This window comes from Hyla sarda, chromosome 2, assembly GCF_029499605.1.
Source record: "Hyla sarda isolate aHylSar1 chromosome 2, aHylSar1.hap1, whole genome shotgun sequence".
Classification (NCBI taxonomy): Eukaryota; Metazoa; Chordata; class Amphibia; order Anura; family Hylidae; genus Hyla; species Hyla sarda.
The window spans coordinates 102,214,167-102,227,662 of record NC_079190.1 but is presented as its reverse complement, the minus strand read 5'-3'; the positions used below and the strand labels follow the sequence as shown (position 1 = coordinate 102,227,662).

General features: G+C 43.0%; 1 long non-coding RNA gene across 1 annotated transcript in view; it reads left to right on the top strand.

Annotated features, from left to right (window-relative positions):
* The window catches only part of LOC130357675 (uncharacterized), a 112,413-nt gene extending 99,422 nt beyond the window's left edge, over window positions 1-12,991 (top strand). The window contains exons 2-3 of the long non-coding RNA XR_008889218.1: window positions 7,961-8,085; window positions 12,885-12,991. This is a non-coding gene — a long non-coding RNA (uncharacterized LOC130357675). The remainder of the gene's footprint in view (window positions 1-7,960; window positions 8,086-12,884) is intronic.
* The last annotated feature ends 505 nt before the right edge of the window (window positions 12,992-13,496 follow it).

The following is a 13,496-nucleotide window of genomic DNA, read 5'->3' as shown; positions in this document are numbered from 1 at the left end:
GTCACATTTTATTTAAAAAATTGTATTAAAAAAATTATTAAAAGCGCAAAAAAATAGCCCTCATACCACCGCTTATATGGAAAACTTTAAAAATTATAGGTCGTCAAAATAGAAGGATTTTAAACCTAATTTGGTTAAAAAGTATGTAATCATGGGTATCGTTTTAATCGTATTGACCCACAGAATAAAGAACACCTTTCATTTTTACCATAAACTGAACAGCTTGAAAACAAAACCTTCCAAAATTTGTGGTTTTCTTTTTAATTTCCCCACACAAATAGTATTTTTTTGAGTGCACCATACATTTTTTGGTAAAATGAGTGATATCATTATGTAGGACAACTGGTCGCGCAAAAAACAAGCCCTCATACTAGTCTGTAGATGAAAATATAAAAGAGTTACAATTTTTAGAAGACGAGGAGGAAAAAACGAAAATGCTAAAATAAAATTGGCCTGGTCCTTAGGGTCAAAATGGGCTTAAACTTAATATATTGTACATAAAAGCTGGCCAGAACAGTAGAGCTTATCATAGCCAAAAAAGGGGCCTAACTTCCATTGAGTCCATTTGAATATACCACATCTCTTTTAATACTATAAGTATACTTAAAACAGCACTACAGTTCTTCTAATCCAAGTACTTGGTCAAGAGTCTAATAAAATTTCTAAATGGTTAATAATAGTCTTAGCCACACAACTTGTTGCCCTGCAAACAATTTTTTTTAATGAAAGTTTTAGTGTTATCCCGATATTTTTATTTAGAAGTTTTTGGTACCTGGTTTACTCAAGTTTGTTCTTTATGGGTCTTGATGCCTTCTTTTTGCTTCTTTAAAGGGGTACTCCGGTGCTTAGACATCTTATCCCCTATCCAAAGGATAGGGGATAAGATGCTTGATCGTGGGAGTCCCGCTGCTGGGAACCCCCCGGGATCTTGCACGGGGCACCACGTTTGTAATCAGTCCCCGGAGCATGTTCGCTCCGGGTCTGATTACCGGCGACCACACAGCCGGCGGCGTGTGACGTCACGCTCCGCCCCTCAATGCAAGCCTACAGGAGGGAGTGTGACAGCTATCCGGGGACTGATTACAAACAGGGTGCCGCGTGCAAGATCCCGGGGGTCCCCAGCGGCGGGACTCCCGCGATCAGGCATCTTATCCCCTATCCTTGGGATAGGGGATAAGATGTCTAAGCACTGGAGTACCCCTTTAAAGGGGTACTCCGGTGGAAAACTTTTTCTTTTTAAATCAACAGGTGCCAGAAAGTTAAACAGATTTGTAAATTAGAGAATAAAAAAGATCACTAGCGCTGGATGGGTCTGGTTTGATGTGTGATTGTACTGCTGCTTTACTAAAAATGTGCTCCCCTATGGATGCACACTGTGTAGAAAGTAATATACTGAAAAATAATTGAATAGTAAGCGCTGTATTATACACACAAGTTACAAACTGACCTGTAGATAGTACGGTTGCTGATAAAAATCGGTGGTTGCGGTGTAAGTGTAATGATCCCACAGCAATGCTGTTACAGCGCGATCGCTGTGTATTGCAGTGAAGGAGGTACCCACCAAGTCAAATTAATTTTATTGGTGAATGTATCAATTTTATATTAAACCATAATTATTTTAAGTATGAAAACACGTTTTTTAACCAGAAATGGGGAACCGCTATGGGGACGAGATTTGCGCCAAGCTATTCAAATCTATATGTAGGATTATGGGAGGAGGAGGCCATTTTCCCGGGGGTAGCTTGAGCGCAAATCTCATCCTCTGGCATAGGTTCATTGACGATATTTTATTTATATGGAAAGGAGGACCTGATAGTCTGTCTATGTTTTTAGCGGATCTTAATAAAAATCTATTCTTTTTAACCTTTACAGCGTCTTGTAGTCAGACTACAGTCCATTTTTTAGATCTCACCATAAATATTGTAGATAATCAAATAACTACCCATACATATTCGAAACCTACTGACAGCAACTCATTCATACAGATGGATAGTTGTCACTTACCCATCTGGTTGAGGAACATCCCCAGGAGCCAGTTCCTAAGGCTCCGCAGGAACTGCACGGAGGAATCCAGATATAACCAGGAGTCGGAGGAACTAAAGAAGAAATTTACTAGTAAAGGATATAATGAAGGAAATCTGAGCATTATCCAACAACAAATATTACACACTGATAGAGAAAAATTAATAACCACCAAAGACAAAAAAATTAAGGAAAAAGAAGGGACAGATTCAGATGGATATATAAAAATTCCTATAATAACCCAATATAACAAACAGCTTCAAATTCCTGAAAGTTGTAAAAAACACTGGGATATCTTATTGGAGGACAATATTTTGGGAGAAATGATTCCGAGAGCACCATCTTTTGTGTACAAAAAGGCCCAAAACATAGGGAACATTATAGCACCCACCATAAAGAATAAAACAGACATGCATAAAAATAATGGAAACAGTGCTAATAATTTTTTACATTAAAAAAATTGCTTCTATCCGTGCAAAAGGTATAAAGCTTGCAATGCTATGGACAATAAACAATCAAAATTGAGCATAATGGACAGTAAAAACAAACGGAATATAAAATAAAAAGCCACATACACTGTAAGTCACAAGGGGTAATTTATGTCATAATATGCCCCTGTGAGAAGATCTATGTGGGGCGCACCAAAAGGCAAATAGGTACTCGCATTAAAGAACATATATATAATATTCAGAGAGGATATGAGGGTCATCCTCTATCCTTACATTATAAAACAATGTACCATCAATCTGTGAAGTCCTTGACATTCTGTGGATTAGAATAGTGTTGCTCACGAATATCGCACATTCGCGAATTCGCGAATTTCGCGAATATAGCGCTATATATTCGTAATTACGAATATTCGTTTTATTTATTTATTTTTTCTTCACAGTACACATCACAGTGATCATCCCTCTCTGCTTCCAGCTTGTGTGGTGTAAAGAAGGCTGTAATACTACTGGCGTGCGAAAATTCGCATATGCGAAAATTAGCATATACTAATTTTCACATATGCGAATGTTCGCATGTGCTAATTTTGTATATGCTAATTTTCACATATGTTAATTTTCGTATACGCGAATTTTCGCATATGCGAAAATAAAACGAGGATATAACGAATATGCGAATATTCGCGAATATATGACGAATATTCGTCCATATATTCGCGAATATTCGCGAATTCGAATATGGCCTATGCCGCTCAACACTAGATTAGAAATGGTGGCCCCCCATTGGAGGGGAGGCAACTACATTCCATTACTATCCCGCTGTGAAACTAAGTGGATTTTTAATTTAAATTCCCTGACTCCCCACGGCTTGAATGCCGAACTAAAACTATTTGCATTCCTATAGGAATATAACTATCTGAACTATGTGTGGGGGGAAAAAAACTGGCAAGGAAGGAGTTATCAGGTTCATTGACGAGGAAGGAGTTAACATCAGGTTCATTGACAAGGAAGGAAGAGTTAACACCAGGAGCGCACAGCTATAAGAGAGAACTAATAGTCCATTAAGGCAATCCAGACGAAGGAAGTCGAGACTTCCGAAACGTACTGCGATAGCCTTGTGGACTGCTGAGGATACCATAGTGACGTCACTCACAACACACTCAGTCGGAACCTTAACCTGATCGTGGCGTGCGTGCAAGTTGGTAGAGGCGCCACCGGCCGGGGCGCGCTCCCACTGCAATCCACGCTCCTTCCTAGAGACCGGACCCTTCATGAAGTAACACTCTGGGAAACAACATTAAAAGAAGTAACCCGCTACATCTGGGAGTCAATTCAGTAGGAACCACTTGCAACCTCTGGAACACCACTTCAGGGAGCCCATGTATCTGCAGAGCGGTACCTCCTTCACAGCGATCGCGCTGTAACAGCATTGCTGTGGGATCATTACACTTACACCGCAACCACCGATTTTTATCAGCAACCGTACTATCTACAGGTCAGTTTGTAACTTGTGTGTATAATACAGCGCTTACTATTCAATTGTTTTTTAGATTTGTAAATTACTTCTATTAGAATATCTTAATCCTTCCAGTACTTATTAGCTTCTGAATACAACAGAGGAAATTCTTTTCTTTTTGGAACACAGCTCTCTGCTGACATCACGTGCACAGTGCTCTCTGCTGACATCTCTGTCAATTTAAGAACTGTCCAGAGTAGGAGAAAATCCCCATAGCAAACATATGCTGCTTTCAACAGTTCCTAAAATGGACAGAGATGTCAGCAGAGAGCACTGTGCTCGTGATTCAGCAGAGACCACTGTGTTCCAAAAAGAAAAGAATTTCCTCTTTAGTATTCAGCAGCTAATAACTACTGGTAGGATTAAGATTTTTTAATAGAAGTAATTTATTTTATGTTCACTGACAGTCTAAATAGACACTTCTGATGACTATGTATGGTCATTGGCTGTCTGGGTTTGAAACCCCATATTCAAATACTCTATTATAGAATTCTGAGTTCATAGAAGGGGTCTGGGTCTCCTGTTTGGAACTTTATTTTGAGTGAAGAGCAGCTAGTGGACCTCTGGGGAGGACAAAAAAAAATACAGCAGACCATGGTTTCATTTTGGCCAAAAGCCAGAGACACTAGCTGATTTTTTCTCATTTAATTGAGTCGGGTACAGCATGAGTACAGCAGGGATACAGCAGCAGGCAGTTTTGAACTTCTTCTGTCAGATCTAGCTGCCAAGGCTGAAGGCATGGTGTTAAAGGGGTCATATGGGCAAAGACATCTTATCCCCTATCCAAAAGGATGGGTGAAAAGATGTCTGATTGTGGGGGGCCTGCCGATGGAACCTCCACGATCTCGGTGCAGCACCCGCATTCTATGCGGGTGCTGTGTCTCCAGTCTCAGAAAGCTCTTTCTTTCCAGGACTGGAGACATGATATCACGCCACGCCCCCTGGTGATGTCCCGCCATTCCCCCTCCATCTTAGTCTGTAAGATCAAAAGGCACAGCTTATTAGTGGCTCTACCCTCAAGTTCCTGCATAGGCAACCATGAGCACTGCAGATGTTTTCAACTACAACTCCCATGATGCTTTGGCAGCATTTTGGCTGTAATGGCATCATGAAAAATGTAGTCCAAATTATCTGCAGTGCCAAAGGTTGCCTATGTCTGAACTAGTTCAAAGAGGGGCTTCCCTCTGGGATGTCAACAGGTGTTGTCCTCATGTAACCCCTTTATTGAGATCACTGGCACTGTGTATTTATTGCAGAAACGCTGATGTTAGGATTCAGCAGGCTGGAGGTGGATCCACTGTGTCAGAGAGGGATTGGCGTGGACCGTGTCGGCGGACCGGTTCTAAGTTGCTACTGGTTTTCACCAGAGCCCACCGAAAAGCGGGATGGACTTGCAGCGGCGGTAGCAACCAGATCGTATCCACCGGCAATGGCTCAACCTCTCTGACTGCTGAGATAGGCGTGGTACAAGGGATAAGGCAAGAGCAAGGTCGGACGTAGCAAAAGGTCAGGGCAGGCAGCAAGGATCATAGTGAGGGGCAACGGCAAGAGGTCAGGAACACAGAAATGGCAAACACAGTAATAGCTTTCTCAAGGCACAATGGCAACAAGATCCGGCAAGGAAGTGCAGGGGAAGTGAGGTTATATGAGCATGGAACAGGTGCAAGCTAATCAGACTGATTGGGCCAGGCACCAATCATTGGTGCACTGGCCCTTTAAATCTTAAAGAGCTGGCGCGCGCGCGCCCTAGGGAGCGGGGCCGCGCGCGCCGGGACAGCACAAACGGGGAACGAGTCTGGTAAGCGGGCCGGAATGCGAATCGCGAGCGGGCGCGTCCCGCATCGCGGATCGCATCACGGCTAAGGACATTATCGCAGCGCTCCTGGTCAGCGGGTCTGACCGGGGCGCTGCGAACAGGAGAGCGCTGCGAGCGCTCCGGGGAGGAGCGGGAACACGGAGCGCTCGGCGTAACAGCTGAGGTTATCCCTGTATATTTCTAATGAAACATATTTAGTGATCATTATAAAAATAGTGTATCACTGGTGAATTTATTATGCAAAGATGAGCTTATTACTACATACATTATGATGCATTGGGTGAAACAATTTTGCCAGATTTAAGCCCCTCTTTTGGGGAATTGAGGACAAACATTTTATAGACAGCAAATATACAATTGACAAATCTCGTCAACTGGCAAATTAAGTGAGATGTTCTTTTCTCCAATATTTCCCCAAAAGTCAAAAATGCCCTATGAATCCTATTATTTATTTTTATTTTTAAAGCGCATGCAAAAAAGAGAAAACATTTGTTATCTTCTCAGAATATTTTATTGGTTTTGCATAGATAGCATCTTTGAATTATGGAGTCATCAAGCCCATATAAAACACTCCTGAGCCCTGGTATAAACTCCCATATGTTTACATGCAAAGACTGCGAGGCCGCATATGGGTGTTAGTACAGGAATGTTGTGGAGATTCCTGAAAAGTCGGGCGTGCAAGGAAATACGCACAAAATGATTTTGTTTCTGGATTATTTCCTTTTGGAAATATTGTACAAAGTCTGATATCATCAGAAGAAAAGAATCATCTGTGACCTTGAACTGAAATGTACAATGTAGGCTTTCTCTTATATGCATACTCATGGGTATTCTTGATATCTGCAACATCAATGCGATGCATTATATCACCCGTCTCAACAAGTAAGAGAGCGCCCTCTAATGCCATCCAAGCACCATGAGAGGAATTTTAGCTCTGTATAATAGTGCTGCACTAAAGAAATTCCAAACCTTAGAAGGGATAAATTTAACATCTGACACATTTAGAACAGCATCAATGATTAGTTCACTTCATATACATACTTATCTGAATATTAATTTATATCGCACTAAAGATTTGTTTGCACTAAAACACTTTCACTTCCTTTGGATGGAGTTGGAAAAACAAGAGTTACAGATGATCCGTTCTGCATTTTATTATGGCAAGACAGTAAATACTAGACTCAAATATTTGTGAACTCTGTTAAATTATATTGGTATTTCCTGAATGTGCTAAAATTCCTGGCTGGGTGATTTTTTCCAGTTACAAAACGGTGCCTTTGTTAATCGCGTCAGTATAGGGTTTCTAATCAGTGGCTGGATCTAGCCTTGTCATCGGCAGTATATATATAACCGCGGGACACTTCTATTAAGGTAAAGTTCTATTACAGGTGATTATAGAGTTATGACTACCACACAAGTCAGTCTGCAAAGTAAGCCGCCCTAAAATCAGTCCAATATTTAAAGGATGATCTCTCACCGATGTATGGACGGATTTGTCATACACACTAATAAGAGGCAGTGTAATGTGAAAGATTAATATTTTTGTACTTTATAGTAAGCTTAAAGATTGTGCGGCTTTATAAACACATTCTCTTGACCTATAAATGCATTAATTTAATAAGTGTAATGATAAAAGTATGCTCTGAAGTAGAAAGCATGTTTATGTTCCTACTGTGCCGCAGTAGCTGCGAGTGTATATTCCAATATGTTTTCTTTTTCCTCGTTCTCGGCCTGGGTATTTTGGGCTCCCCCTTGGGAGGTGGGGGTATGAAAAGGCAAGTCTTTGGGAAGGTAACTGAACAAAGGCACTCATTCACATGCTGGCTTCTAGTCTATCAGAGAGAAAAAAAAAGTGAGGCCAGTCTTTAACCTGAGCTGCTGGCAGTCTGTACCAGATGTGACATAACTCAGACAAGGGAGAAAAAATTTACATTCCACTGAGGACAGAATATGGTTTAGAAAAAGAGGTCTCTTTCTCTTTATTTTTTTCCTTTTTTTTTTTTTACATTTCCAATTCCCAATCCTAGGCTATTTCCTTTAACACCCCATCATAATCAGGGATGACATGAAAGCCTATAGAAGAACTTGTATCTACAGAACTTGTATCTACAGATTGATCTGATTCTTTGTGCTTTATATCTGCTTTGTTACAATCTGCAGGTAAATCTGCCGGTGGCTCTCCAATGGATCCTGATCACCTCCTATCACATTACCACTTTTGTCTTGTGCTGCCTTTGTCCATGGATCATAACAACTCAAATAGACAAGTCTCTGTATCTCACAAGGTCAGAACATTAAACTCACTCTGTTGTGAACATTCTGAGAATCTTGCTTATTTAATACTTATGACTATTTGACATCTGAAGTGTGCATACAGTAATTGTAGAACACTGAGGGGGAGTTGCTCTCTTGTTCTATCCCATTTTTGAGACATAAAGGTCCTAAGGGGAATGTGTCCCCCAGATTTTTTTATTCTACGGTACATTCTGTACATGATTATGAGGACAGCCAACTTTTCTGAACTGCTTTTAACCATATTAAGAAATATACTTTATAGCAGTCACATGGTCCACAAACCTGTAGTCTATATCTGAGTCCTTGAATTGTATGGGAGAGTTTTCTAAGTATACTCTGTGCTCCGGCCGGACACGCCGGCCATGAGCGCTCTCTGCTTATGTTCCCGCTGCCGGCAGGGCTGGGATTCGCATTGTGGGACGTGCCCGCATGCGCATCCCAGCCTGTCACTCACCTTCCTCATCTTCCACCTTTTCGTGTTGTCGCAGCCCCGGCGTGCGTGCCCCTGTCTCCTAGGGCGCACGCTGGAGCTCTTTCCCTTAAAGGACCAGTGCTCAATTAATCAAGTGTCTACACCTGTCCCCTGTCCTTAAATATAAGCTCCTCCCTTGTTTCTCTGCCGGATCTTTGGTTACCTTGTTTCTTAGGGAAAGTCTGTGTCCCTATTACCCTGTACCTGTTCCTTGCTACCTTACCTCCGTGTACCTGTACCTTGCTACCTTACCTCCGTGTACCTGTTCCTTGCTACCTTACCTCCCCTGCACCTGTGTTACCTGCCCTGACCTTATGCCATCTTGCCACATCTTGCCAGCCTCCTTCTGTGCAATGCCACCTCCCAGCTACCTGTGTGGATGAGTCGTGCCAGGGGTAGCGACCTGGGTGCTGCCAGCCGTAGCAAGATCATCCCACTTTGCGTCGGGCTCTGGTGAAAACCAGTGGCACCTTAGACTCCGAACCCTAGCACGGCTCATGCCATCATCCACACTGGCCCTGAGGTTCCACCACCTGCCGTGACCTGTTACAGTATGATCCCGCTATGGATCGCCCTGGATTGCCTTTGCCAAATGTCTCAGATCTTCCCACCATCGTGGCTCAGCAATCGCAGCAGTTAGCCCATCAGGCGCAACAACTGAACCAACTTTCAGCCATGGTGCAACAGCTCCTTGTCGCTCCACAGCAACAACAGCAGCAGCCACCTGTTCCTGAGCCTCCTCCTGTGTCTGCAGCTTCCTCCGGGACCAAGCTTTGTTTGTCCTTACCTTCAAAGTATGACGGAGATCCCAAGCTGTGTAGAGGCTTTGCGACACAGTGTACTATCCATCTTGAACTCATGGCGGATCAGTTCCCAACGGAGCGTGCTAAAGTGGCGTTTGTGTTCAGTCTACTGTCTGGAAAAGCTTTGGCCTGGGCTACTCCTCTCTGGGATCGTAGAGATCTGGTCTCCTTGAACCTGTCAGCCTTCCTTGCAGAATTCTGTAATGCATTTGAAGTACCCGCGCGAGCCTCCTCTGCCGAGACAGCTCTACTGAACCTCTACTGAACCTCTACCAAGGGAACTCCTCCGTTGGCGACTACGCCGTTCAGTTCCATACTCTTGCCTCTGAACTTTCGTGGAATGTCGAGGCCTTGTGTGCTACCTTTAAAAAAGGACTTTCCTCTCAAATCAAGGATGCTCTCGCTGCATGAGACTCTCCAGCTAACCTAAGCAAACTTATGCATTTAGCCACTGGAATTGATGTGCGTTTTGCTGAGAGGCAGGAGGAATTTCCATTGGAAAAAGAACCTGCCCCAACACAGCATTTACCTCGTCTGGCCCCCGTGTTCCAACATCCACCCCTACTCTCTACTTTGCCTCTTGCTGAAGAGGCTATGGAAGTGGACCGTTTTCACTTAACGCAGCAGGAAAAATCCCATCGACGCAATTAGAATTTGTGCCTATATTGTGCCAGTCCGGAGCACTTTCTCAAAGACTGTTCTATAGGTCCTCCGCATCCGGGAGAACGCTCTGAACTTGGACAAGTAGGAGTGGCTTTCCTAGATGTTAATATTACCTCTCCTCGCTTGACCACCCCAGTTCAAGTATTTTCCTCTTCCAAGACGTCTTTCATCGCTTCTGCACTTTTGGACTCCGATTCCTCTGGTAACTTCATTAGTGCCTCCCAGGTCCAAAAACACCATCTACCAGTGTCTCATCTTGCCAAGCCCTACTACATCTCTTCTGTTAATGGACAAAATCTGAACTGTAAGGTGCAATTTTGCACCGAACCCCTCGTCATGCAAGTAGGAAATTTGCATGAGGAAAAGATTGAGTTCTATGTGCTACCACATTGTACTTCGGAGCTTCTTCTTGGTCTTCCTTGGCTTCAACGTCATTCTCCACAACTTGACTGGAAATCTGGTGAAATCACTTGTTGGGGACAATATTGCCAAGATCACTGTCTTGTTACCCCTGTGATATCTTCTATGCCTATTAAACTCAAACGTAAAGTCTTGAATTGGGGACATTCTTCCTTGCCAGTTGGTCACCTTAGAAGATGGAAGACTCCACGACAGAAGCCTGCAAGTTCCTTTCAGCCTTTGACCATTCCAGAAACCCCCTGGTCTCTTGTAGTGGGGAACTCTTTGAATTCCAACGAAGAGGGGAGAACAAAGGGGGGGTACTGTAACACCTGCGCTCCGGCCAGACACGCCGGCCGTGAGTGCTCTCTGCTTATGTCCCCGCTGTCAGCGGGGCTGGGATTCGCATCGCGGAACGCGCCCGCATGCGAATCCATGCCCTTCACTCACCTCCCTCTTCTTCCGCCTCTCCGTGTCCTCGCAGCCTGGCACACGTGCCCCCTTCTTCTTTCACTTTTCACAGTGTCTACACCTGTCCCCTGTCCTTAAATATCAGCTCCTCTCTTGTTTCCCTGCCGGATCTTTGGTTACCTTGTGCCATAGTGAAAGTCTGTGTTCCTGTTACCCTGTACTTGTTCTTTGCTACCTTACCTCCGTGTATCTGTTCCTTGCTACCTTACCTACCCTGCACCTGTGTTACCTGCCCTGACCTACTGCCATCTTGCCATATCCTGCCAGTTTCCTTCTGTGCCATGCCACCTCCCAGCTACCTGTGTGGACGAGTCGTGCCAGTGGTAGCGACCAGGGTGCCGCCAGCCACAGCAAGACCATCCCGCTTTGCGGCGGGCTCTGGTGAAAACCAGTGGCACCTTAGACTCCGAACCCTAGCACGGCTCATGCCATCATCCACACAGGCCCAGAGGATCCACCACCTGCCATGACCCGTTACATATGTGACCTGTGCATAAGTTATTGAAGAGTGATGGGGGGGGGAGGAAAGCTGTAACTATTGCCTATTGTGAATGGTATGATCCCAACTTTTTTTTTTCATAAAAACAGACCAAATGGCAGATATAATGTATAATTTAGGGTTTTTTGGCATTAAAAAAAAGGCAGGTATTTTTTTGGGCAGAATAAAATATTGCATTTGAACATGAACCTTATTCTGGCTGTAATGACATGGAGAAAAAAAAAAAAAAAAAAAGTTACCAAAATCATTTTTTAAATAAAGACTTGGCTGGTGATTTTGACAATGGTGGTGCAGAGTATGCCTTTCTGGCATCTAATTAGTGCACATGCAATAACTATCAATGCGAATGAGAGATACAGACAGGACCAGTGTCATGTATAGGCGTGGAAGGCGCTGGCCTAGAGTGAACATTGGATGACATCCGGGACCCCAAGCAAATACAGATTTTTAACTGTGTGTGCGTATTTAAGGGGCATGAAGAGATAACGCACACTGTGGTCATGACAGGACGAAACCAGCAGCTTCGTCCTATGACTCTAGAGAATGTTTTCTGTGTGGGTAACATCTTTGTATGAAGCTGCCTGCACAGGAAGCTCAGAAAGAAGTGAAACCATGGGAAAAAGAGCTATGGGGGAATGATGAAGAGGTTAGTGGTGTTTTGCCATATGGCCTGCTTCTATATGGGGCATTGTAGATGGGACTGCTAATAAATGCGGGCAATAAACCTCCAAACAAAACAATGACACCAATATATAGCAAAATATTAGAAAATATGACTTTATTGCAAATGCATAATGTTAAAAAATTATAAGACTATACAGATAATGGCACCAAACACCCACAAGAAAAGGTTTACTTGGGTAGGTAAATAGATAATGCCTTACATAATGATGGATGGCTAGTTGGCATAAGACATGTCAAGATATGTACTATAAGCATGGATATATAAATATACTTTACCTGCAAGGAAAAAGATTGTCACAATGTAGTAAAGTATCAGCCATGAACAATACCCGTACCCAGTGCTTGCATACGCCAATGCAGTGATCAGAGGAAACCCTGTGAGTGTTGAAACTACAAAGACTCAGTGAGGTTAGTAATCCTTATTCTTTTAACCTAGTCTGCCCCATTTTTTTTTTTTTTCATTTCTAGGGTAAATCATTTCATGCTGTTTTAGGTATTTGAGATGTGTTATTCTTTGGGAGGGCCCTTAATCAGGATCAGGAACACCATGGCATATCTGGCTTTCACAATACACTATACAGACCAAGGTATTGGGTCCCGGCCTTTAATCATTGACTTAGATGGCTCATTCAGTCCTATTGCCTCAGGTGTATAAAATCAAACATCTACTAATACAGTCTGTCTTTACTAACATTTGTGACAGAATGGATTTTTCTATAGAGCTCACTGAATTCTAATATAGTGCTTTAATAGGCTGCCACTGTATAAAGTCTGTTCATGAAATGTCTTCCCTTCTAGATCCTCCTAGTGGTATAACTGAAAAATGGAAGTGTTTAGGAAGCACATCAGCCATGAAGAAGAGACCATGTAAAGTTACAGTGGGTCGCCAAATCCTGAGGTCTATAATGCATAAAATTTCCCAATGTTTTGCTGACTAAACAATTACAGAGTTCCAAACCTCATTCTGGGAATAAAAACTTTGCATCAGGAGATTCATGGCATTAGTTTCCATGGTTTAACAGCTGCATACTAGCCTTACATCTCCAGCACAATGCCCTGTGTCAGGTGGATTGGTATAAATGTGGTTTCGTGGGGTGATAACTCGTACTTCTCTCAGGTAGTCTGATGGATAAGTCTGGCGAATAATAGAAGAACATTACCTGTCTGACTGCTTTGTCCTAACTGTTACATTTGATGGCGGGGGGATAATACTACGGGGTTTTTTTCAGAGGTTGACTTAGGCTCCTTAATTCCAGTAAAGTATAATCTTAATGCTTCTGCATACTAAGACATTTTGGACTATTGTACACTTCCAAATTTTACGGAACAACTTGGGGTCGGTCCTTCTTTTTCGGCATGGCTTTGCCCTAGTAATGGGTGGCTTTGATGTAGAAGAACTTGGCTTGTACA